Here is a 25,419-nt window from a genome sequence, read left to right on the forward strand (position 1 = left end):
AACATATTTTTACCAAGGTAAAAATAAACACCATGAGATACTAGATGAAAAAATACTTATTTCATCACACGATTCTTAATGAAACAAGCATAGTTTCAATGAGCAATTTCCGTTATATCAAGTGATGCTCTCTGAGTTGTTAGTTATATGGTATTGCTCATTCACAACTGCACATTGATGATCCGTGAGGTGGAATTCTCATCTGATAACACATATAAAAAAACAGTCTAGTTCATAGTGTTTTTTCATTAACAGAGAACGTGTTATGGTACAAGGCCAGAGTACATAAAGTCAAATGTAACGTTTCATTAGTCGTATGAATGGGATACACATGGTATACAACGTCCAACCAAATACTTACTTGCCTGTTTCTTTTCCACAATGCAAATTCCTGGTGTTCCAGTGTTCATCTCCCCCCTTTGAGGAATGAGGCTGATGTTAGGACTGATTCACCAGCAGTTCCCCTGATACACATCTGTTCTCTGCGCTACATCCACAGACAAAACTGGGCCAACTGATCTCTGTTTAGAGACAGCATGTGTTCAAGGGCAGGCAACACCATCAATGCTTCCCATGCTCCCCCTCCACACAGCCCAACGGCCCAATGAATCCCAATGCATTGATCAGATCCTAGCCAGTTCTACAAGCTAGTCCAATATGCCAATCCAGATGTGACAGCCAGACCAGCACAGTCGACTTTTAGTATAGATACCACCAGGGGGTTGGTTGGCTTCGTCACCCACTTTGACATCACAGCCAATAGCCTTGTCCTGGACGCTGATTAAGTGGAATACTGCCTGTGGGGAGGCATACAGAACATACATCTATAAAGCTCTATCACATCTATCTATCGCTGCCTCGTCCCAGCAGAAATCAAGATAAACCTCTTTGAGCTGCCTTGGTTTATACACTGTAATCCAAAGGTCAGATATTTGCGGGCTAACACATTGTCGGTCAGAACTCTCTCTATGAGCATACAGAAATCAATTTGGTTGTGCGCCATACTGCCTCCAGAGAGGCAATGTCGTCTCTGAAGTGATAGGAGTGCGTGTGACAGTTGTGACAGGAGCCTTCAGAAGTCTGCCTGTGCCGTTGTCATGCCACTACCAAGCTGACTGGTAGAACAAAGGCCTGATGTGAGTGTAGCTGCATAGGTCCCAACTGGGGTAGCCTGCTCAGCAGAATATTGAGAGATTCTTTTCTCAGCAAATCATCTTATTAAAAAATGTGTTTATTTAAGCGTGCAAACTTTTCAACACACTTTAAGAACATATCATAACCAGAACTTCCTATACAGCTTCACCACAAGAAATAGTCTGTTGCATTTGCATTTCCATCCCAGATGCATAAGTTATATATAGAACGCAGAGAGCTTGTAATGCCAGAGTTGATTTGCTTAATTAATTGAGTGAGTCATGCAGGAAATATTGTGAAGCACAGGAAGGAATCACTTTGGGCATATTGGTTGTGGATCTTGAACACTACACATGAATCCACCTTATTTCCTCTAATGTCCTCCACATGTACTTCCTCCAACCCTCCGGTCGGTGGCTATTGATCTTTGTAACTCACGAATCTAAAAATGAGTTTGGCAAAGAATGTCATGTATGCCTGTGTTTGGTCATTTGAGACTTGACTATTTGAACAAGACTGTAGAACTGGGAACCGAATCCATGAAGATTGTATGACAGCATCCGATCTGAAATCAATTGCTAAATATCTATGGAAGACAAAAAAAAAGGCATTTGAAATTAATCTGAGATTTGAGGTGCCTTTGTGGGTTAAGAAAGCTGTACAAATAAATATTAAAGGCTAAATTGATTGTGTTAGAGTTTCCAATTATCTTACCCAATTACTCATTCCTAAGGCTACACAAGTAATGAACTGGCCTATTGCTGACCCAAACAATTCTCACAATGTTAATTGACAGGACATCTTACTTGTTTACAGAGGGCAGAAATGTGTAATAACACATATGGTACGGTATAACAGACAGGGGTCAGCAACAACAACAACAAAAATACTTATTTATATCAGAGGAAGGCATATTCATAATCCCTTCCCTACTGCAATAAGGGTCAATAGCAATTGATTGAGGAGTGCAATTTCACTCTCTCTCACACTCTCACCCTTTCTGTGTCAATCTGGAGGAAATCTAAGACTGGCCTCCTGTCCTCACCTCCCATCCCAAACCTCTCTGCTCCCCACACCTCTCTGCTCCCCACACCTCTCTGCTCCCCACACGTCTCTGCTCCCCACACCTCTCTGCTCTCCACACCTCTCTGCTCCCTACAGCTCTCTGCTCTCCACACCTCTCTGCTCCCTACAGCTCTCTGCTCCCCACACCTCTCTGCTGCCCACACGTCTCTGCTGCAGTTCAAGGAGAGAGTGGGGGCTGAGGGGTCAGTGTTTTCCCATATATTAATTTAATCGTTGCTGCCACTGCAAAAAAAAAATATAATAGTATACATATATTTTTTAAAATATCTGCTGAGACGTGATTTTAAGATCAGTGACAAGTTACAACAAAAGACATATCTTCCTCAGATTCTTATCAGGTCATCTGAGAAACCTCCAAGGTAACTATCTAGCTAGCTTGTAATCTTGGAAGTGTAGCCAATCTTATATATAGATGTATGTAGTAATTATTAGCTAAAATACAGTAATGTTATGCTAGTAAAATTATTTTGGGGGTTAATATATAATTGGTTACTGATGTCAGTGAGAATTCAAATTAAACTGTCCTCGATTTTCAGAAGAGTTTCAAAGGAAGATAACATAATTTAATTTGCAATAGAATGTTCTTTAAAGAATTCACCAGGAATTTGAGATACCTAGAAAGTTGCACAACTGAATGCATTCAACTGAAATGTGTCTTCCGCATTTAACCCAACTCCTCTGAATCAGAGAGGTGCAGGGGACTGCCTTAATCGACGTCACCGGCGCCTGTGGAGAAGTTGTTGTTGCCGGTTAACTGCCTTGCTCAAAGGCAGAACGGCAGATTTTGACACCTTGCCGGCTTGAACCAGTGACCTTTCGGTTATTTGCCCAATGCTCTTAACTACTAGGCTAAGTAACCTTCTCACAGTCAATCAACAACAAAAAATATCTCAGGGGGCAAGCCCCCAACCCCGCTCCAGGAATACCCCACATGCTCCCCTTAATTTCCAACAATTCTATAAACCTTTTTCTTGAGTATTGTAGATTGAGGTTGCAAGCAGGGAAACATTCTCAAAACCAAACCAATCTCTGATGTGCAGAAAAAGAAAATAAATTCAGGTGCATCGCTTGGTGGGTGTATACAGATGTGGGATCTTAATTTGAGCCAGTTGGGGAAATTATCCTGCAACAACATGAAATGTGAATTATTATGTGGTTTATAATTAATTGACATTTCTATTAGTTGATGTATTTCTCGTAAGGGAAAAGCAAGTCTGAAATGTCAAACCTTTTTTAAACCTCAAATACTCTACACGTTTAAAATGTCCTGTTCTTCTGCAACAGCGTGATACAATTAAGATCCTACGTCTGTAGCATTTGGGATATTTCCAGTGAGGGAATGGGGCTTGTATGCCTCCAGAAGGCTGTTGTTGTGCTTGCCACGGGCCATAAAGCCATTAAAACCTCTTAATCAGATGTGGTTTGCCCACAGCACATTACTTGAACTGTCAGTTATTTTACGCTGACTTTGATGGATACATTTACTAGTTGAAAGCATGGGAAAAACACTGCTCGTAGCGCCCAGCATGGAGTGCATGGGCTTATTTTAAGGTGTTGCTAATGTGGTGCATTTTAAGAAAATAAATAACTAACTGAATGGACTTGGCAGGTCAAACATGTTCCTTTAGGATGGGTTTTAGGGTATACATTCTTGGGTTTTGATATGTAGCCCATTGCTAGTTCACTATTTGCTGCTTTCTGACAAATGAACTGTGCTTCATTAAACCCTGCCACTCAATGAAATGCAAGAGATAAAAGCACTTAGAAGATCCTTGCGTATGGCAGACAGGTAAAAATAAAAGTCTCTGCTCCTGGGGTGAAGACTCATTTAAAAGCTGAAACATGTCTGCTTTTTATTCACCTCTAAAGTTAGAGCAAGTGTAAAATTTCATTGTGCAGATACATTTTCCATCAATGAATTCGTTTTTTTTTGTTGGTCCCTATCACTCCGCTAGAAATTGGCTTATGTTGTTGCCTCTAACTCCAGGGTTCTAATTTGAAGAGACCTGTGCTAAGATATTGATTTATGGATTTTAATCAGTTGTCTTATTTCTCATTTGGCATGCAGGAATGTAAGATAGTTATAGATATGCACAGCCAATTTTTTTTCCCACCCTTGGCCTGTCCTGCTGGGAACTGGCAAAGTCCAGATTAATGACTGTGGAAAGGGCCTGTGGTCTGCTGGGTTCAGGTTAATCATACCTGGTGCTGCTCTGTGAGAGTTGGCATCCTGATTAACTGAGGATTCGCTTAACTAGCTTAGCTCTGTAAACACCCTTCAGCAACTATTTTGTTTCCTTCCATATCTCATGGACTAGGCTAATAGCTACATAAAATTAATTACTAAAACATGTCTAACAAGAAATGCTTGGCCTGGCCTTGCATAAAACATGTATTTGTATCCCTGTGACATTTTTGTATGCAGTGATAGCTAGCGTATAGCCTGTTGCACACAGCGATAAACCAAGAAAACGTCAAAGACAATTGAAAGATCAAATGACAAAATAGCAAGTTTATGTAAATAAAGCCGATATATTAAGCCTATTCTTGGACTAAAAGGATTTTCTTCTATGGTTCAGCAGACTGTGTTTTTTTCCCTCCTACTGTAAATGCTTAGAATACAACACACTGCTGCTGTACTGTGCAGTCTCTCCTAATTCAGCAAGCAAGTTGGTGAGTGTAATGGATTTTGCAACCAGTGTTGAATTCATTATTTCAGTTAGTAGTTTCTGAAATAAAAGCTTGTGTCAAAAGTCTAAGATACTCAGAGAGCTTTGAACCGCTAACAATGGCTCTTTCAGCTTGCAATTATCCCATCAGCCAGCCCAAAAGATCCTTTGTTTCTAGGATGAAAAATGTATCTTAAATTAAAATGCTCCATTTATCCAGTAAATTATTATGCATATAATCATTTGTGTATTGAGGCATGACGCATTTTCATTATCTAAAAAATAGTTTTTCACTAGCACGAGAAGTTGTCACATTGAGTGGCTTTTCATTTTCATTTCGTTATGCATTCTGAGGTTGAACTTGATATGTCATAGTCAAGGTTTTAAAACTCCAGTTGCGGAACTAACGGTTTCAATATTGTTTGAGGAAACCTTTAAAAAATACAGTTAATAACAGCTTTTATCCCCCCCCCCCACCCCGCACCCCTCCCGCTACCCATTTTTTTGTTGGTAGAAAACGACAAAACAGGTTTTCCATGACAGGTGATAAATGGATGCTGTGGGGGAATCTATCTGCTGCATCAACAAATTGAAAATGGTATTTCCAAAAGATAAGAAATTACAAGAAGCCAGCAATGATTCACACAGAGACCAGCCACAAGTAGTATTGTAGAGATCCCATTTACCTTCTCCTTATAGTCATACTGCTGGCAAAGTGACAAATTCCCCCCAAAATAATCTGTTATGTATGATAGTTTGAAGTGTAATGCATTTGGTGTTTGAATTAATACTATGCATTTCTGTTTGCTCAAAATGACTATCATTATTTATTAGCTTTGCTGACCTGCTCAATGAACACCAGGAAGCAGTATGAATTACATTTAAAATCCCTTTCTCTCACAAACATATATAAAACAGAACGACCTAAAACAGGATTATCTGCATCGTTCTCTTCGTCCAGGACTGGGACAGCAGAGAAATAGTAAACAGTGTGTGTGCCTGTGTCTGTGGGTTTGCTTTTGTGCGTGTGAGTGTGTGGGGTACAATAGTACAAAGTGGACGGATGCCCTTGTGGCCAAGGGCCTTTCTTTTAGGAACACTGAGATAGGTATCATCAGCACCATGTCGTATTTCAGATCTAACCCTGCTGCCGTCCTCAGTGTATAATAAAACTGAATAGCTGTCGGAGAGCGAAAATGAAGCAATTTTGGCATATTTGCAATTCCTTACAGCTGACAACACAAGTTGCAAAGGCTGTCGCTTCATCTCCCAGTAGGTGAGGAAAGGCCCTGAGGATGAGACAAGGCGAGGAAAGTAAATGAGGATTTCTCTTTTCATGTTGAGAGAAGGATTGTCTTCACTACTTTGTTTATTCCAACAGCAGGAGGGTGCTGGCGTAGTATGCATGTTCTTTAACCTGGCTGACAGAGAGCTCATGTGTAGGGGGATAGGCTGTGTGTGTGTGTGTGTGTGTGTGTGTGTGTGTGTGTGTGTGTGTGTGTGTGTGTGTGTGTGTGTGTGTGTGTGTGTGTGTGTGTGTGTGTGTGTGTGTGTGTGTGTGTGTGTGTGTGTGTGTGTGTGTGTGTGTGTGTGTGTGTGTTTTGTCTGACTATAACACCTCTCCTCTCTTTGTGTGTTGACAGGTGCAAGATTAGACATCGAACACAGGAGAACCACCGCTTGAATTTAAGGTAAAACAGCATAATCCATAAAGCTATGGTTTATCATTCAGTATTTATGGTTTGGAAGTCAGCATGTATATTGTGTTGACATGCACAGTATTGACTTTTCAATGCATCCCTCAGTAAAGGAGATGAGTGAAAAAGCACTGGTTTGTTATTTTAAAAAAAAATGTATTTCACCTTTATTTAACCAGGTAGGCTAGTTGAGAACAAGTTCTCATTTACAACTGCGACCTGGCCAAGATAAAGCAAAGCAGTGCAACACAAACAACAACACAGAGTTACACATGGAATGAACAAGCGTACAGTCAATAACACAATTAAAAAAGAAAGTCTGAAGAAATGGCATGAGGTAAGGCAATAAATAGGCCATAATAGCAAGTAATTACAATTTAGCAAATGAACACTGGAGTGATAGATGTGCAAGTAGAATGATGATGTGCAAGTAGAAATACTGGTGTGCAAAAGAGCATAAAAGTAAATATGGGGATGAGGTAGGTAGTTGGATGGGCTATTTACAGATGGGCTATGTACAGCTGCAGCGATCGGTTAGCTGCTCGGATAGTGAGGGAAATATAAGTCTCCAGCTTCAGTAATTTTTGCAATTCGTTCCAGTCATTGGCAGCAGAGAACTGGAAGTAAAGGCGGCTAAAGGAGGTGTTGACTTTTGGGATGACCAGTGATATATACCTGCTGGAACACGTGCTACGGGTGGGTGTTGTTATCGTCACCAGTGAGCTGAGATAAGGCGGAGCTTTACCTAGTTATAAAGCTATGGTGAGTTATCACTTGTTGCATGCTGCAAAGTATCCTGGTGCTCAAGAGGCCAGAGTAACTGTCTGACTGACCTGGCCACACTTAATTGTTACTAATGTGATCACAGCATCACAGCCAGGGCTTAGCACTGAATAAGTAATGGCGTACTGTAGACATTAATTTATTCGTTCCACACAATAGCAGATTAGGATTTTTTTTATGTATGACGGGAGGTAGCCGGCTCAGAGACTCTAGATGCCTCTGGGATATGGCATCTTTAACTTCTTAATGAAATACTTAGAGGGATTGTTGTTATTGTGGCGGGGCAGCAGACATGAGATGAAATGAAAGTAAGCCACTGGAAGCCTTAGATCATGATGCATGCACCAGTCACACACACGCACACGCACACACACAGCCCCTAATGCAGATGAGTTGTCCTCCCAGGGCAAGGTACACTAGACCTGGCAGTCTAACGGGTGGCTGCCTGTTAATGAATTAGACCTGGAGTCACCTCTCTGGGATATGTTGGGAACTGAACAGATCAGAATTCAATGCCCCTGGTACAGGCAGTGGTGATACATGAATAATCTAGCCAAATGTTACCGTGGCTTGATCAATAATGGATGATTGGAAAAGGATTGGTTTCACTTTCTACACGTTCCGCTTCCTACACTGTATCATTCCAAACGAGTAGAGGTGTATCAAAATATCTTATTAATCATAACCAGTCGAATCTTACTAGGTGGAAGTCACGATGAAATAAAGTCTGCCATTTATGAGTCAGCAATTGTTAGCTATGTCTATTATTTAGTTGTTAACATGCTCCTGTTGAAGTGCTTTCAGGTTCTCTTCTTTTTTTCCTCCACTCCATATACAAACATACACATAAGGACAACAACAACTTACAGACACACACAAACAATGACTATGTCTCATTTGCCCAGGCCTGCATGCTCACACCCCTATCTCTGGTGCCTGCTTTATTGTTTGCCACTTGGCCTTACATTGTATCAATGTGTTTTTCCTTGCTCACCAAAGCAATTTCAATATTTCAATAATACAATTATTCGATTTTTCATTGTGTTAATGATGGAGGATCTTCCAAGAGTCTGGATGATCATCCAGGTCCTTCCAGGTGCTTTTAGGCAAACTTGAGTCAATGTTTTGGACAAGATGGGTCCCATTACGTCTGGTGAAAACCAAACACCGCCTTCCACAGAAATAACCGTATACCAACGGTCAAGCATGGTGGTGGCAGTATGATGCTTTGGGGATGCTTTGCTGCCTCAGGACCTGGATGACTTGCCTTCTTAATCCCAATTGAGATGTTGTGGCAAGACTTAAAACAAACAGTTCATGCTTGAAAATCTACAAAATTTGCTGAGTTAAAGCAGTTCTACATGCATGACTGAGCCAAAATTCCTCCACAGTGATGTGCGAGACTGATCAACAACTACAGGAAGCATTTAGTTGTGGTCATTGCAGCTCAAGGTGGCACAGCAAGTTAGAGTGTAAGGGGGCAATTACTTTTTCACACAGGTGAATTGTGTGTTCAATAACTTTGTAAATTAAATAAATAAAATAAGTATAAAAATGATTTGTTATTTGTAAATGTATTCCTTTATCTAATATTAGCTTTTGGTTGAAGATATGATAACATTCAGTATCAAAAATAGAGACAATCAGAAATGGGGCAAATACTTTCACGGCACTGTGTTTGTTGTCACTTATTAAGCATCCTAGGTATTCAATATTGTTAGTGGTCCGCTTACTGTAGATTGTGATTATTTTATTTTTCCTATTGCCATTATTTAATTATTTCCACAAAAGTTATATCCTGAGATTTTTGAGCATTCTGAAAATATTTTTAGCAAAATATTACAATATTGGTCGCTTATGTCAGAAAGATAATCTCCAAATTATCAGGAATTAAGGTAAGACCCAGATGCAGACTGTCAAAGTAACACTATTTATTGTAGCGACAGGGGCAGGCAAGACAGGTCAAACCAGGCAGGGGTCGAAGATCCAGGGTAAGGCAAAAGTACATGACGGCAGGCAGGCTCAGGGTCAGGCAGAGGGGTCAGGTGGGCGGAAACGATAGGAGCTGACAGGAAAAACGCTGGTTAGCTTGAACGAACAAGAAAAACTGGCAACAAACAGACAGATAACACAGGTATAAATACACAGGGGAAGATAGGGAAGATGGGTGATACCTGGAGGGGGATGGAAACATGCACAAGGACAGGGGAAACAGATCAGGGTGTGGGCCATAACCCTCCCAGTCATCCAGGTACTGGAAACCCCTGCCCGTGGTCGAACCCTCAGGAGGTGTTTCACCGTGTACGCTGGCTGGCTATCGATGACACGGCGGGAGAGATCAGCCTAGAAACAGAAGACAAGAGACAGTTAGACATGGTTTTGACTCAACACAGAAAAGGTAGAAAAATACGGAGGGTACAGGTCAACAGTGGATGAACAGCAGAGGGGCTAATGGTCTTGAGCTGGGGAGACAGGTCTCGGCTTCTGGGGGTATAGCCACGGCCCTATAGCAACTTGCCAGTGCCTCAGACTTGACCTTCCTGGATACCGGTCGGTGCTGCAGAAGCGAAGTGGCCCGGGCCATACTGAACCCCTCCTGGTACTCTGCAGAACTGGCGGAGAGGTCCAGGGCAATTTCCAAGCCCCCAGGAAGACATCACAGGGCAGTCAGAGCTGACTTTAGGCAATGAGTGTGGCAGGACTGGGCTCCAGCCCACGATGGCACCAGTAGCCAGTCAATGGAGGGATTGTGTCGCTGGAGCCAAGAGAATCCCAATATCACAGGAACCTGTGGAGACTCAACCAGCAGGAACTGGATGGCCTCGCTGTGGTTCCCAGACACGCATAGGCTGACGGGGGTGGTCTGGTGGGTGACACGGTCTATAAAGCGCCCATCCAGCGATCTAACACCCATGGGAATGGAGAGGGGTTGAGTGGGGATGCACAGCTCAGACGCCAGGGTAACATCCATGAGACTTACATCGGCCCCCGAGTCGATGAGTACCTGGAGAGACTTGGACTGGTCGCCCCACAGCAGGGTGGCATAGAGAGGGGGGCGAGTAAGGGGAGAAGAACCATTATCTTTCAGACCCACCAGTGTACTCACTCCAAAGCATGAGCTAGCTCTCTTGAAGGGACAAGCTGACACAAAATGACCGGCAGTACCACATTACAGGAAACTCTGAGTCTCAAGTCTGCGTATGCGATCAGCTGAAGGCAGCCTAGCCCTGCCAAGCTGCCTTGGCTCGGGAAGAGGTTAATCGGCAGTCTCCGGAGGCTCTTGAAGGGACTCGATTAAACACGGATCCTTTCTGGGACTTCCAGAGTTTATTAGCTGCAAGGTGAGATCCCTGAGTGAGCAATAGGAACCGCAATCGAACCTCTTCTCCCTCCTACCTTCCCGTAGCTGACCATCGATCCAGATGGTTAAAGCGATGAGTGAGTCGAAATCTGTCGGTAGTTCTCAGGCTGCCAGCTCATCCTTTACCTTCGCCAATAATTCATACAGGACCGTGTCGAACAGCGCTTCCGGTTCCATGTACACTCCGCAGCTAGAGTGCGGAACTCCACCTCATAGTCTGCCACACTGAGGGTGTCCTGCCGAAGCTGGAGTAACTTCCGGGCTGCCTCTTTCCCGGGTCGCTCAAACTTGGCATACTTGAATTAGTCAGTAAAGATGTAATGGAGTTGAAGGCAGGCCTCGAAATGACTGACGATAAAGCTGTGACAATGGATAAAGAAACAAGCTAAAAGTGACAGTCAATACAATAGAAACAGACATTAATGAACTTAAAAAGGAGAACATCTTTCAGAGAGAAGCATTCCTTGATATACAGACCAGATCTATGACAGAAAATCGAATACTTTCTGGTATTCAAGAAAGAGAATGAGAAGTTCCTGAAAGATTAGTGAATGAATTCTTTCTTACAGCGCTTCAAATCCCAATCGATGCTGTCGATAAAATCCAACTCGAACATGTACACTCTTTCGGACAACTAGGACAGAGTTATGAGCGCCCAATCGTTGCCAAATTTGCTTTCTTTAAAAAAAAAAAATGGTTAAAAGCCTGTGTAAAATACTCGCTGGCACGAAAATAGGCATGAATGATCAGTTCCCGAGGGAGATTGCAGAACAGTGCAAATTTCTGTGTCCAATCTTCAAGCAGAATAGATTAAAAGGGAAGCTTATAGCTCTCGTAGTCGATCAACTGTATATTGACAACCAAATGTTCCGTGACACAAAGACCAGTCCATTGCTATTCTAAAAATGTAAAAGTTTTCAGAAATGAGTCGAATAATGGAACTCCAAATTCTAGCCATGGTAGGGATTGTAATATATATTTTTAAATGGATAAAAAAGCAATACAATTAAACAAATGTTAAATAAACTACAACTACACTATACCATTCAAGATAGAGCATGTTGTAAAATAATTATTATTTAACTTTCCATTTAAAGCATTTTATAAGTGGATAAGACAGGATTAGAAGAAAGGAAATCTAGCAAAATAATTCATCTTCAAATATAATGAACTGGAACACAAAAGTACTCAATCAACATGGTGGAGATGTGTGGATGTGTGATGGAAGGTGTGGTGTGTGTTTTTGTGTTTGGAAAAGCATGACATTAAGTGAGTGAGTAAGGAAACTGTTGCATATCCCGGAACCAATGTGTATCTGTGAGCAGGGTATGCGAGAGAGAGCTTTCAATGTTGTTCGGATGAGGGTTATACATCTTAAAATATTAATGTATTTATTGTCCTATCATGATGGTATGGTCCCCAACCCTATACCCCAGACACCCATACACTAAAGAGAAGTCCTTATCTGTTTTGTGGGCTTACTGTAAGTTGCCTATATGCAGCCAAAACAGAAAGAGGAATGTGGACAAAGACCTATTAGAGCAGCACAGGCCCCTTAAGATTCGGAGCATGCCTGGCAGGGTTGGTCCTATAAAGCCAGAGCACCCTGATGGGAGGGCATAATATGAGAAATTCTCAAAGCTGCCAATGAGAACCTTGATGACCTTGTACCTAGTCGGTGGAGATTCCTGTGGGGTACCCCCTCCCAGGTATTGGCAGTGCTGGCAACACTGGCTGCAGTAACCCATGGGGAAGGGGTCACAGTCGGACAATCAGAGAGGGGGCAGCAATTGTGACCCCTGTGGCACAAAATAATCAAAGGTCTGGCTGCACAGAAATGCTTGGGAAAGTGGTCACAACAGGGGACCAGTGTGTGTGTGTGTTTCAGGGAAAGGGGGTGTTTCTGATCTCTAGGACTTAGGATTTAGGACTTGACATTGGTCAATCAAATCACCCCGTTTTTGCCAATTTTGCTCAATCTTGCATGCTTTCTCAAACAGCTGTAACTGTAGATGCATTCGTAAATCAAGTCCTTTCTTGAGTTGGGCTCTGGAATGTAACAACCGTTGAGCATCTGAACTTATGGTTGATTTGGGGGGAAATGGGTTGAGTGTGTGTGTGTGTGTGTGTGTGTGTGTGTGTGTGTGTGTGTGTGTGTGTGTGTGTGTGTGTGTGTGTGTGTGTGTGTGTGTGTGTGTGTGTGTGTATCCCACATCTGTTGCTAGGGGGTAAGGATGTTAGGGACACTATTGAATTAATCATAATAATTGTTTGCTAAAATAATAATTGCTTGACAAAAATGTAATGCAATAACAATCCTGGTTATAAGTAACAATCCTTTGCATGAACGCTCAATATTATTATGCAATAATTAATTAAGATACACAAGATTTTTGAATATACGTTGTTTTTAATAGCTATATATAAAGCAAATTGTGTTGAGAGCATTGGAAATGCTTTCAGAGGTTGATCTGCTTCTGTTCTGTGGGTGGCACTGTGTGCTCTTTTCGAAGGATGGGTCCTCTCAGGTGGCCTAGGGATCCGGGGGACGGGGGTGGCCTGCTGGTCGATGGGATGACAACCCAACTTGGGATGGGGAGGGGCTTTAGCGGGTGGAATAGTGGAGAACAATCAGAGGGTTATTTAGTAGCAATGCAAATATCATAGTACAGCTATATATGGATACTCAATCACTATGATACTTTTTAATGGTACCTTTACAAATATAAATTATGATACAAGTTTCAAATATATGTATCTCATTATGGTAATTTTATAGCCAGTTATAAATGTAATGGCTTCGCAGATAATAAGAAAAGACTAACAATATTGATCTGACTTAAAGAGAAGGAATTTAATACAATTTGGGGCAGCAGGTAGCCTATTGGTTAGAACGTTTGGCCAGTAACCGGAAGGTTGCTAGATTGAATCCATGAGCTGACAAGGTAAAAAGCTGTCGTTCTACCCCTGAACAAGGCAGTTAACACACTGTTCTTAAGCTGTCATTGTTAATAAGAATTTGTTCTTAACTGACTTGCCTAGTTAAATAATAATAATATCTATTGTTTACAGGAAACTCATTTAACAATTTTAGTTGAAGTTGTGTGGAAAAAGGACTAGGGGGTGAAATATACTTCTCCCATGAGCAAAGAAACTCAAAAGGGTGATGATATTAATTAACAGTCATTTTGACCCGGATGTGCAAATCGTCCAAACAGATCTGCAAGGTAGACAGATGATTTTAAATATGCTATTGGACCATTAACAGATATGGCTCATGAACCTTTCCGGACCAAATAAGGATCCATGTTTCTTTGAAAATATATATAATAAACGATCAACCCTACAAGCAATACAAGACTCTATTATTATGGTGGGAGAAAATGATACGGTTTTAAATACCTCAATGGACTGTAAAGGAAATCACACTACAAACTATCACCCTCATGCTCTTAAGGAAATCATGAATGTCATGGATATATTGTAACTAGTGGATATATGGAGGCTTAAATATCCTGACCTAGTGAGATATACATGGCGGAGTCTCAATCAAGCTAGTCGTCTTGACTACTATGTCATTCTCGTTGGCACCAATAGTTAAGTAAGTGTTGATAGGGGGCAGAATTTGGTCGGACCATCAGATAAATTGGCATACACATTACACTTACTGAATTTCCACATGGGATATTGGACATTTAATCAAAGCCTATTGGATGATAACTTGTTTTTAACTAGGACAGCGGAATTTATAACTGAATTTTTCCGACATAACATAGGTACAGCAGATCCCCTTATTATATGGGACACTTTTAAATGTGCCTTTAGAGGCCATGCAATTACTCAGTACTGATTTCCCTTTTACTGAAACAGGATCCAAGTGGTATATATAAAGATCCAGTCCATTTAAAAAATTGGAGGCCCTTTACATTTTAGTGTAATGATGCAAAAATTCTAGCAAAATGTATAGCACATAGAATTAAAGTAGTATTGTTGGATATTATTCATTCTAATCAGACAGATTTTTTACATGGACGATACATTGACCGACCAGCTCAAATCTGTCTTACTGTAAGTAGCTAAATTTAAATTTAAAAGTAGAGACTCAGAGCTACAAAACGATATATCATACACTACAGTTGAGGAACAATGGGAAAGTAATATTGCTTTGAAAGTTGATTCACTTGAAAACTCACTTTTGAGAAAATGGCCTTTGAATGCTTTGGGACTACGACTGGAGAGCCCTTCTGTGTCTACACCCATTCAGCATCGTTCACACCCTCTTAAGCTTTATCCCTACCCATCTCTTTAAGGGTTGATCCGAGCGTTCTGTACTAACATCAACCAAGCACCCAAGCTAACTTGCTAGCTACTTCCAGACACATTTGAGAGAACAGCTCACTGAACATTACTCACCCTAGGAGAGCTGGTTATAACGGCTGTTATGTTACCCAGAGCATTGGCGACTGCAAATGTGCTGTCAGATTGTCCGTTCGTAAATTCAGAGTGTTTTGCTCTCGGAGAGTTCTGAGCTCACACTGGACGCTCTGGCCGATGAGTAGGGTTGATCCGAACGTTCTGACCTCACAATGGCAGTCAGGGTATAATTTGTGGAACGTTCCAACAGGAATCTGTTCCAAATACTTTGTAAAGTACAAGGATGCTAGCTAGGTTACATTAGGCTATAACGAGTCAAGCAAATGGCTCTGAGATATGAATAATAAGCTCATACATGTAACGTTAGCTAGCCAGCCAGCCAGCTAACATCTAGCTAACAGTACACTTTAACTTGAAATGAAAATACTTTTTGTAAACATTTGAAATTTGTAATATCTGAAAATGTAGCTAGCTAGACAATCTTACAATCTGGTCTGAAATCAGAGTAGATAGCCAGAACGAATTTACCAGCTAGTTGTTGCAGTGACATTCTGTTGAAATTGATATAACTAGTCAAGCAAATGGCTCTTAGATACAAATAATATGGTCATAGCTATTGTGACACCCAGATAACAGTACACTTTAAGTTGAAATGATACAATTTTCGGTCAAAATGAAATGTAACTAGCTAGACTATCTTACCCGTATACATCATGGATGTAGTTTGAAGATGTAATCCGGAGACAGGTGTTCTTCATCTCCTTAGCTATTATACTCGAATTACACTGATTTCAAAACTCGGTCCTCCAGAAACTTTTGCTAGCTAACAGTAAACGTTAACTTGTTATGACTGCAATCCCCCTATCGGGATAAGTGTCATCAACAACCGCTGAATAGCATAGCGCTACATTCAATAAATATTACTACAAATATTTATATTCATCAAATCACAAGTGCAATATAGAAAAACACAGCTTAGCCTTTTGTTAATCCACCTGTCGTGTCAGATTTTGAAATTATGCTTTACGGTGAAAGCAATCCAAGCGTTTGTGTAAGTTTATCGATTGCACAACAAAACATTAAGTACACTTAGCATCAGGAGGCTTGGTCACGAAAATCAGAAAAGCAATCAAATTAATTGTTTACCTTTGATGATCTTCGGATGTTTTCACTCACGAGACTCCCAGTTACACAACAAATGTTCCTTTTGTTCCCTGAAGATTATTTTTAAATCCAAAATACCTCTGTTTGTTTGTCGCGTTATGTTCAGAAATCCACAGGAAAGAGCGGTCACGACAATGCAGACGAAAATTCCAAATAGTTTACATAATATCCACAGAAACATGTCAAACATTTTTTATAATCAATCCTCAGGTTTAAAAAATATATATAATCGATAATATATCAACCGCAAATGTCTTTCACAGTAGGAGAGGGAAAAGCAATACCTATCCAAACTCTGTTGCGCGAGCAAAACTCATGTGACCACTTGACGCGATGTTATCGTTCTGGCTCATTATTTAAAATTATAGCCTAAAACTATGTCTGATGACTGTTGACACCTTGAGGAAGCGAGGAAATGGAATCTGGTTCATATCCCTTTAAATCCAGCAAAGGGAGGCTATGGAACATGGAGTTTTCAAAATAGAAGCCACTTCCTGTTTTGATTTTCCTCAGGGTTTCGCCTGCAATATCAGTTCTGTTATACTCACAGGCAATATTTTGACAGTTTTGGAAACTTTAGAGTGTTTTCTATCCAATACTAATAATAATAATAATAATATGTATATATTAGCAACTGAGACTGAGTAGCTGGCCATTTACAATGGGCACCTTTTCATCCAAGCTACTCAATACAGCCCCTGCAGCCATAAAAAGTTAACTTGAGATTAGGCTTCTGCAGTTTTTCTACACAACACCTTTTAAAAATGCTTCGTTAGGCAAGATTACCTAGCCATACTGACCAGCTCAAATAGACAGAAGCGTGCTATATGGCAGACCAATCCAAACTCATCTCTCGACATGTCAAACACACTCATTATCTCAGCCAATCATGGCTAGCAGGAAGGTTCCTATCTTTTTCTGTGGCTAAACCAACTGGGTTCGGAATTTAACAATTTTATTTGGATTTACAGATGGCATACACATTTGTTATTAAGGCACATGAAAGTTCATATGTTCGAGCAGGCATTTTTGCAACAAAAAAAACGCATATTGATTTAAAAAAAGTTTACTTTCAAAAGGCTCTCCTGTGTTGTAGTGACCTGCGACACACGCCTAGTTTCCTGAAATGGGTCATAAATACCGGAAACAATAGAACACTATAAAAGATCTTAGAAACTGAAAAAGCTTTTGATAAAGTACAACTGGAGTTTATATATAAATGCCTGGAATATTTCAATTTTGGATAATCTCTTATAAAATGGGTCAAAGTCATATATTGTAACCCTAGGTGTAAAATAATAAATAATGGCTACTTCTCAGAAAGTTTTAAACTTTCAAGCGGAGTAAAACAAGGTTGTTCACTATCGGCACATCTATTTCTTATAGCCATCAAAATGTCAGCTATTAAAATCAGATCCAACAATAATATCAAGGGGTTAGAAATCCAGAGCTTAAAAACAAAGGTTGCATTGTACGCTGACGATTCATGGTTTCTTTTAAATCCACAATGAGGATCCCTCCACAGCCTCATAGAGGATTTAGATACTTTTCTAACCTCTCTGGATTACAAGGAAATGATGATAAGTGTACACTATATTACGTATTGGACCACAAAAAAATACAAATGTTACATTACCGTGTAGTTTACCATTAAAATGGTCTGATGGTGATGTATGCATATCCCAAAATAAATAAATGATATCACGCCAATAAATTACAATGGAAAGTTAGCAAAAATAGATAACATCTTGCTCCCATGGAAAGGAAAATACCTGTCTATTTGTGGAAATATCACCCTGATTAACTCTTTAGTCATATCCCAATTTACCTATTTACTTATTTACACCTAGCGAACAGTTATTTAAATTATATGAGAAAAAATATTCAATTTCATTTGGAATGGCTAGCCAGACAAAATTCAACGGGCCTATTTATATAATGAATATGAATTCGGAGGGCATAAATTATTCAATGTTAAAGCTTAAGACCTCTCACTAAAGGATTCAGTCATACAAAATTATACTTAAATCCAAACTGGTTCTCTAGAAAATTAATAAGAATATCTCACTATGATCAATAATGGCCTTTTCCCTTTCATTCAGATTACAACCTCACACTTTCAGTTATTTGAAAAGGAAATAATTTCCCAAATATTACTATTTTTAAAACAAGCCATAGAAAGTTGGTTTCAATTTCAATTTAATCTACCTGAAAAAAAAACAGAACAAATAAAACAAATATTGTGGTTAAACTCAAATTACTAATTGATAATAATAAATATATATATTAAAAAAGGTTAAAAAAAGGTATAATCTTTGCAAGTGGCATCATAAATAAGACTGGTGGAGTTACAGTATGTCACACATGCAGTTAACAAAAATATATGGATATGCCTGCTCTACCCAAAATGACAACCAACTAATTGCAGCATTACCGCAAAAATGGAAAAGGAAAGTGGAAGGGGGGAAAAAGTAGTCTGTTGGCTGTGCATGAAGGACCATAATTGGTTAAAGAAAACTGGGATAAATGAAAAAGTATACCAGTTTAATTTAAGGACCAAAAAATTGACAGCTGTGCCATATAGATTGCAAAATATTTTTTGCAATTTTAGACGTACCGATTCCATGGCACATGGTGTCACGTTCGTTATAAAGATCGGACCAAGGCGCAGCATGGTATGTGTACATTCTTATTTATTAAAGAATGAACACTGAACAAACTAACAAAATAACGAAACGTGACGCTATACAAACAAGTGCTGACAAGGCAACTACACATAGACAAGATCCCACAACAGAAAGTGGGAAACAGGGCTGCCTAAATATGATCCCCAATCAGAGACAACGATCAACAGCTGTCTCTGATTGGGAACCATAACAGGCCAACATATAAATACAAAAACCCCTAGACCTACAACAACCCTAGACATACAAAACCCTAGACATACAACACTAGAGTACCCACCCTAGTCACACCCCGACCTAACCAAAATATGTAGAAAACAGAGATATCTAATGTCAGGGCGTGATACATGGTTTATGAATTGATACGCAATATGACACCGGATTCAAAACTTTGAATTTCTCAATTTAAATTACTACAAATATAATGTTATATACTGCATATGGGGGATACAAATTTCCCAGTTCTACAGATTTTGCTGCGAAGAAACAGAATCATTAGATAATTTGTTTTGGTACTGTCCATATGTAGCATCTTTTTGGTCACAGGTCAAGGAATGGCTGAAAAATTGCAACATTTACCTGGAGCTGGAAAGGTTCAGATGTTTTGTGAAACATCACAGCACAGCTGAAAAATATATGCCAAATAGAAATCCAATGGATGGTGTTAAGAGATTTAATGGGAGCGGTTCAATGGAGTTGAAGGTTGGGAATAATAACAACTAATAACAACAAGATAACTAAAGTAAAACATACAGTGTCCATAAAACATATATAGGTTCAGAACCTTTGTGGAAGAAATAGATGGGAGAGGTTGAGGTTAGAGGAAGAATGCTTTGGTAGCCATGCTGGTTAAATGTGCCTTGAATTCTAAATAAATCACTGACAGTGTCACCAGCAAAGCACCCACACACCATCACTCCTCCTCCTCCATACTTCACGGTGGAAACCACACATGCAGAGAGAAGTTCACCTACTCTGTGTCTCACAAAGACACGGCGGTTGGAACCAAAAATCGCAATTTTTACTCATCAGACCAAAGGATAGATTTCCGTTAGTAGTGGTTTCTTTGCAGCAATTCGACCATGAAGGCGTGATTCACACAGTCTCCTCTGAACAGATGCTGTTGAGATGTGTCTGTTACTTGAACTCTGTGAAGCATTTATTTGGGCTGAAATATCTGAGGCTGGCATCCCAAATTATATCGGGGGTCGGCTGTTCTCTGTCCAATATCTCTACATTTGTATTTGTAAAGGTTTACATTTTTTCATTTACGTATTTAAATATATTTTGGGTCTCCAAATTCTGTCCCTAAGTGTATTTTCTGTTGGTGTAATTGAGCATGATACCAGAGAATGATCTGTTATCACTATATCGTGAATGTTTGTATACAGTAACATTTTTGGTGCATTTTTGAAAATGTAGTCAAATCTTGAGTAAAATGAAAAGTATTTTGTTGTTGGGAATAGTAATCTCCAGGTGTCCTGTAAATTATTTGTAGAGATTACATTTTTAGCCTCTTTGGAGGCTGCCTGAAGTTGCCTTTTTTATTACTAAATCTGCCAATCTTATCGAATTAATGATTTATGTCCCCTGCTAAAAAATAATTTCTGTCTGGATTTGATCTAATATAGCTTGAATTCTATCTAAAAACACCAGATTTGCCCCTGGTGGGATATACAATGAAATCAATGTATATTTTTCACCACGCAAGGTACAATGCAACATTAGAAAACAGCCTTCTTGGTCCATGTGCTGAGATATAAGGGAAAATTGTGTATTCTTATTTATCGGGATGCCTACACCTCTACTGTTACTACAGTACGTGGAAGCATAGGCCTCTCCAACCCAGCTCCTCTTTAAATGTTGGAGCCCGTGCACATTCCATTCCATCATGGAGCCCGTGCACATTCCATGTGACAAATTTACCTGAATAGAATCAAAGTTAACCTTATCTGTTCCGTCTACAGTGTTATTGAAGAATCAAGTAAAACATTTTAGCAGGCATGACATAGGAAGGCGGTGGGCATTCTATAATATGGGAGGATCATTGTATAAATACATAGTTATTGTATACATTACATACAGTATATACAGTAGACAGTGTGGGCATGTGGGCTGAGTAGACATTTAACAAAAAAACAAAAAAATAAACACATAAAGCAAAATACGTGTACTTGAGATGCTATGCCTTTTTAGGGCTTTTACGCAACGACTCCTCTCTGTTTCAGTATGATATGTTGGATACAGGAATAAAGACAGACACCAATATCAAGTTCAATAGCCTTGTTCAAGCATTGTACAAATCCCTACACGCGGAGTCCGGGGAACAGTCCGGCTAGTCGATTACCTATCAACTAGATTCCGTAACACTCTCCTAATGTACCCCAAAAAATAACTGTGGATACGTTGTACATACATTTGATTAAAGACTGCCACTTAAGTACTGCGGTTAGTTTGTATAGCCCTGAAATTAAATTATAGTAGAGTGGTTGGTGGGGGTCTACTTGGGGTGAGTGGGTCCTCCGAGAGACTGAAATGGGATGATTGGAGGCCCCACACACACCTCAGAGAAGTGTCTTATGTCCTCCCAGTCACCCCATCCCAATCCCCTGGACATAGCCCTTCTCCATTCTCACCAATAACCACCATTAAATCTTAGTTGTAATAACAAACAAGGAATAATAATGATTCAACATCCTTTTCTAATCTGCCCAGAAATCTTATTCATTTTAAAACAGGTTTACATTGTAATATAATTAAGTCCTTCTCTCTCTCTCCCAAACTAAATATATCTCTCTCCACCACCCCCTCCCAGTTTTTCTCCCTTTACCCCACCCAAGCAAAGCTTATCCCCCCTCCCATCTTTACTCACCCTTGCCCTTACAAACCAAGCTTGTCCAAACCTTGCCCCCCAACCAAGCTTATCACTTCCTTCCATCCTTGCCCTCCTTTACCCACCCAGACCAAGTTTATCCCAACCTCCATCTCCCCCCTCCCTTCTTCTCAGACACATTTACACCCCTCTATACATCGATTACTCATCCATTCTCATTCATTCACACACAACATACACCCTATTCCTCCGCACACCCATTCTCTCCCGCCCTCCTGTACATATACATATTCACGTTGTTCACAGACCTACACTTGCCAACATACACACACATCCATATAACAATTATTGACAATTATTGACTTACATGCTATATTTCCTCTTATATTGTCTTTTCAGTGACATGTATCTCATTGGCTAATTCTATTGTTACTTCCTGGAGAAGAACAATTGCTTGGGTAATAGATTGTATTGGGGTGAGAGGGGAAAGAATATTGTCTCAATTTACAATAAGCTGGGTTTGGGCATCACTGTATGTAGCCTAGTGTGCTTTTCTCTTTTTTTCTGCTTCTACCTCTCCTCAGGGAATTGAGCTTTCTTTAAATTGGAAAGGTTTTCTACAGCCTGTTCAGGGCTTCATCGGCGCTTGTGAACTCCATTCTCTGTGCTCTCTTCCATACCCACAGCACTGCCGGGAATCAGAGTTGAGACTTGATTCCTTTTTCCTATGGTGAATCCGAAATAATTTCTTGTTTCTTTCTTTTTTCCTCAGCTTAGCAGACAGGTTCTGGACCAATCAAATGCACTTGCCATGGATTTTGATTTCCTTTCCCCCTATGCCTTCAGAATGTTGACTTTGTACTGATAATTCCACAGCTTAATTATTACCACTTAAGGGTATTTAGAGTTCTTCTGTTTCAGATTCTCAACTAGTCTAAAGAAGGCCAGTTGTATTGCTTCTTTAGTCAGAACAACAATTTTCAGCTGTGCTAACATAATTGCAAAAGGGTTTTCTAATGATCAATTAGCCTTTTAAAATGATAAACTTGGATTAGATAACACAGGAGTGTGGAACACAGGAGTGAAGGTTGCTGATAATGGGCCTCTGTACACCTATGTAGATATTCCATAAAATATCTGCCGTTTCCAGCTACAGTAGTCATTTACAACATTACAATGTCTACAATGTATTTCTGATCATTTTGATGTTATTTTAATGGACAAAAAATGTGCTTTTCTTTCAAATACAAGGACATTTCTAAGTGACCCCAAACTTTTGAATGTTAGTGTACATGCCAAGCTTCTCCGATATCAGCTTGAATACTTAGCTGGAAAGGTCTACTTTTTTCTCATCTTCCGGTAAAGACAATATTCTCAAATTATTTTGTGTCGTTCTGTTTTCTAGCTGGTCAAGTTCATCTTCTAAAGTTTGCACATTTGTTTCCAGAGGCCAATTTAGTTGTCTTATTTCTCCACTTTTTTCTGTACATGCACATCTGACGTGATAGACTCTACTTTCCCTTCGAGCAAATCTACTTTTTTAACAGTAGATTTTGACAGTTTGTTTTGGTGAGCATTGAGAGCATTGAGAGCATTTAGCAATGTTTTCCTGGATATCTTTCAGCTGTTCGTTGCTCTCATTTGCATCTCCAAGTAGTTTTTTCCTCTAAGGGAATCCATGTCTTGTTGGGTTCGAATCGCAGCATTGCTTTACCCACAGATTAGTACATAATATGTCCATAATATATTTTAAATGAATCTTTATTTAACTAGGCAAGTCAGTTAAGAACAAATTATTACTTACAGTGATGGCCTACCCCGGCCAAACCCGGATGACGCTGGGCCAATTGTGCTGCACCACATGGGACTCCCAATCACGGCCTGATGTGAAACAGCCTATAACTGACCACTCACTCTCTCCTGGTTGCTTGGGGATATATTGATCTATTGATTTTAAAGGCTTAACTTCAACTATGTTGTCTGGCTGTTACATACAGTTGAAGTCAGAAGTTTACATACACTTAGGTTGGAGTCATTAAAACTAGTTTTTCAACCACTTCACAAATTTCTTGTTAACAAACTATAGTTTTGGCAAGTCAGTTAGGACATCTACTTTTTGCATGACACAAGTAATTTTTCCAACAATTGTTTACAGACAGATTATTTCACTTATAATTCACTGTATCACAATTCCAGTGAGTCAGAAGTTTACATACACTATATTGACTGTGCCTTTAAACAGCTTGAGAAATTCCAGAAAATTATGTCATGGCTTTAGAAGCTTCTGATAGGCTAATTGACATCATTTGATGTAATTGGAGGTGTACCTGTGGATGTATTTCAAGGCCTACCTTCAAACTCAGTGCCTCTTTGCTTGACATTATGGGAAAATCTAAAGAAATCAGACCTCAGGAAAAAAAACTGACCTCCACAAGTCTGGTTCATCCTTGGGAGCAATTTCCAAACGCCTGAAGGTACCACGTTCAATCTGTACCAACAATAATACGCAAGTATAAACACCATGAGACCACACAGCCGTCATACTACTCAGGAAGGAGACACGTTCTGTCTCCTATAGATGAGCATACTTTGGTGCGAAAAATGCAAATCAATCCCAGAACAACAGCAAAGGACCTTGTGACGATGCTGGAGGAAACAGGTGCAAAAGTATCCACAGTAAAACGGGTCCTATATCGACATAACTTGAAAGGCTGCTCAGCAAGGAAGAAGCCCCTGCTCCAAAACCGCCATAAAAAAGCCAGACTACGGTTTGCAACTGCACAAGGGGACAAAAATCTTACTTTTGGAGAAATGTCCTCTGGTCTGATGAAACAAAAATAGAACTGTTTGGCCATAATGACCATCTTGTTTGTTATAACAGGGAATTTATACTCAGATTAAATGTCAGGAATTGTGAAAAACTGAGTTTAAATGTACTTTCTAAGGTGTATGTAAACTTCCGACTTCAACTTTATAATCATAGTTTTTTGATGGTACAAAACAGAGCTACTCCCTCCCCATGCATCCTATCGGTACACGCATGCTCTTCTGACCATTGTTACATCCCATCAGGAAGTGTTCGATATTTATGACAGTCGACTCAATGTCCAACTTTTCTCGGAGCATGTAGACAGACTTTTTTCCCTTCTTCTTGCACTGTGTTATTTTTAACCCTATCTGAGTTGACATGTAACTTACTTTCAGTGGATCTTCACAAGGTGATTCTGAGTAGTTCTCACAGACACATTTCCATTTACAAGTGTGGAAGATAAGAGGCTTAAACATTGCTGGTTGCATACAGGAAGTTTGCACTTTATTTCATCCTTGGACCTTCCCTTAGTCTCGTAAAACTTCATATAAAAACTGTTATTTAGCATTTTATCGATATCATTCCATAAAATATCATGTTACACCTTCCAAGCAAAATCAGTGTATCACTGTGATGTGTATAGAAACCTATTTTGATGATTGAATGAAATCCTAACCAGGTAAAATGATTTATGATTTCCTCTGGTTTGGCATCTAACTCAAACAGGCACCAACAACCAAACACATTTATCCCGTCTTGATTCCTGTATTTATTTGATCATGTCTCTGACACTTTGTGGTATTATGTTGTTGTGTTGCGCCCTCA

The 25,419-nt window shown here is 39.8% G+C and overlaps 1 protein-coding gene across 1 annotated transcript in view; it reads left to right on the forward strand.

Moving 5' to 3' along the window:
- LOC139376075 (tenascin R (restrictin, janusin)) overlaps positions 1–25,419 on the forward strand; it is a 153,944-nt gene that overhangs the window by 60,354 nt on the left and 68,171 nt on the right. The window contains exon 2 of the mRNA XM_071118234.1: positions 6,533–6,580. The gene's annotated coding sequence lies outside the window, so the exon portion shown is untranslated. The remainder of the gene's footprint in view (positions 1–6,532; positions 6,581–25,419) is intronic.

This window comes from Oncorhynchus clarkii, chromosome 20, assembly GCF_045791955.1.
Source record: "Oncorhynchus clarkii lewisi isolate Uvic-CL-2024 chromosome 20, UVic_Ocla_1.0, whole genome shotgun sequence".
NCBI classification, from domain to species: Eukaryota; Metazoa; Chordata; class Actinopteri; order Salmoniformes; family Salmonidae; genus Oncorhynchus; species Oncorhynchus clarkii.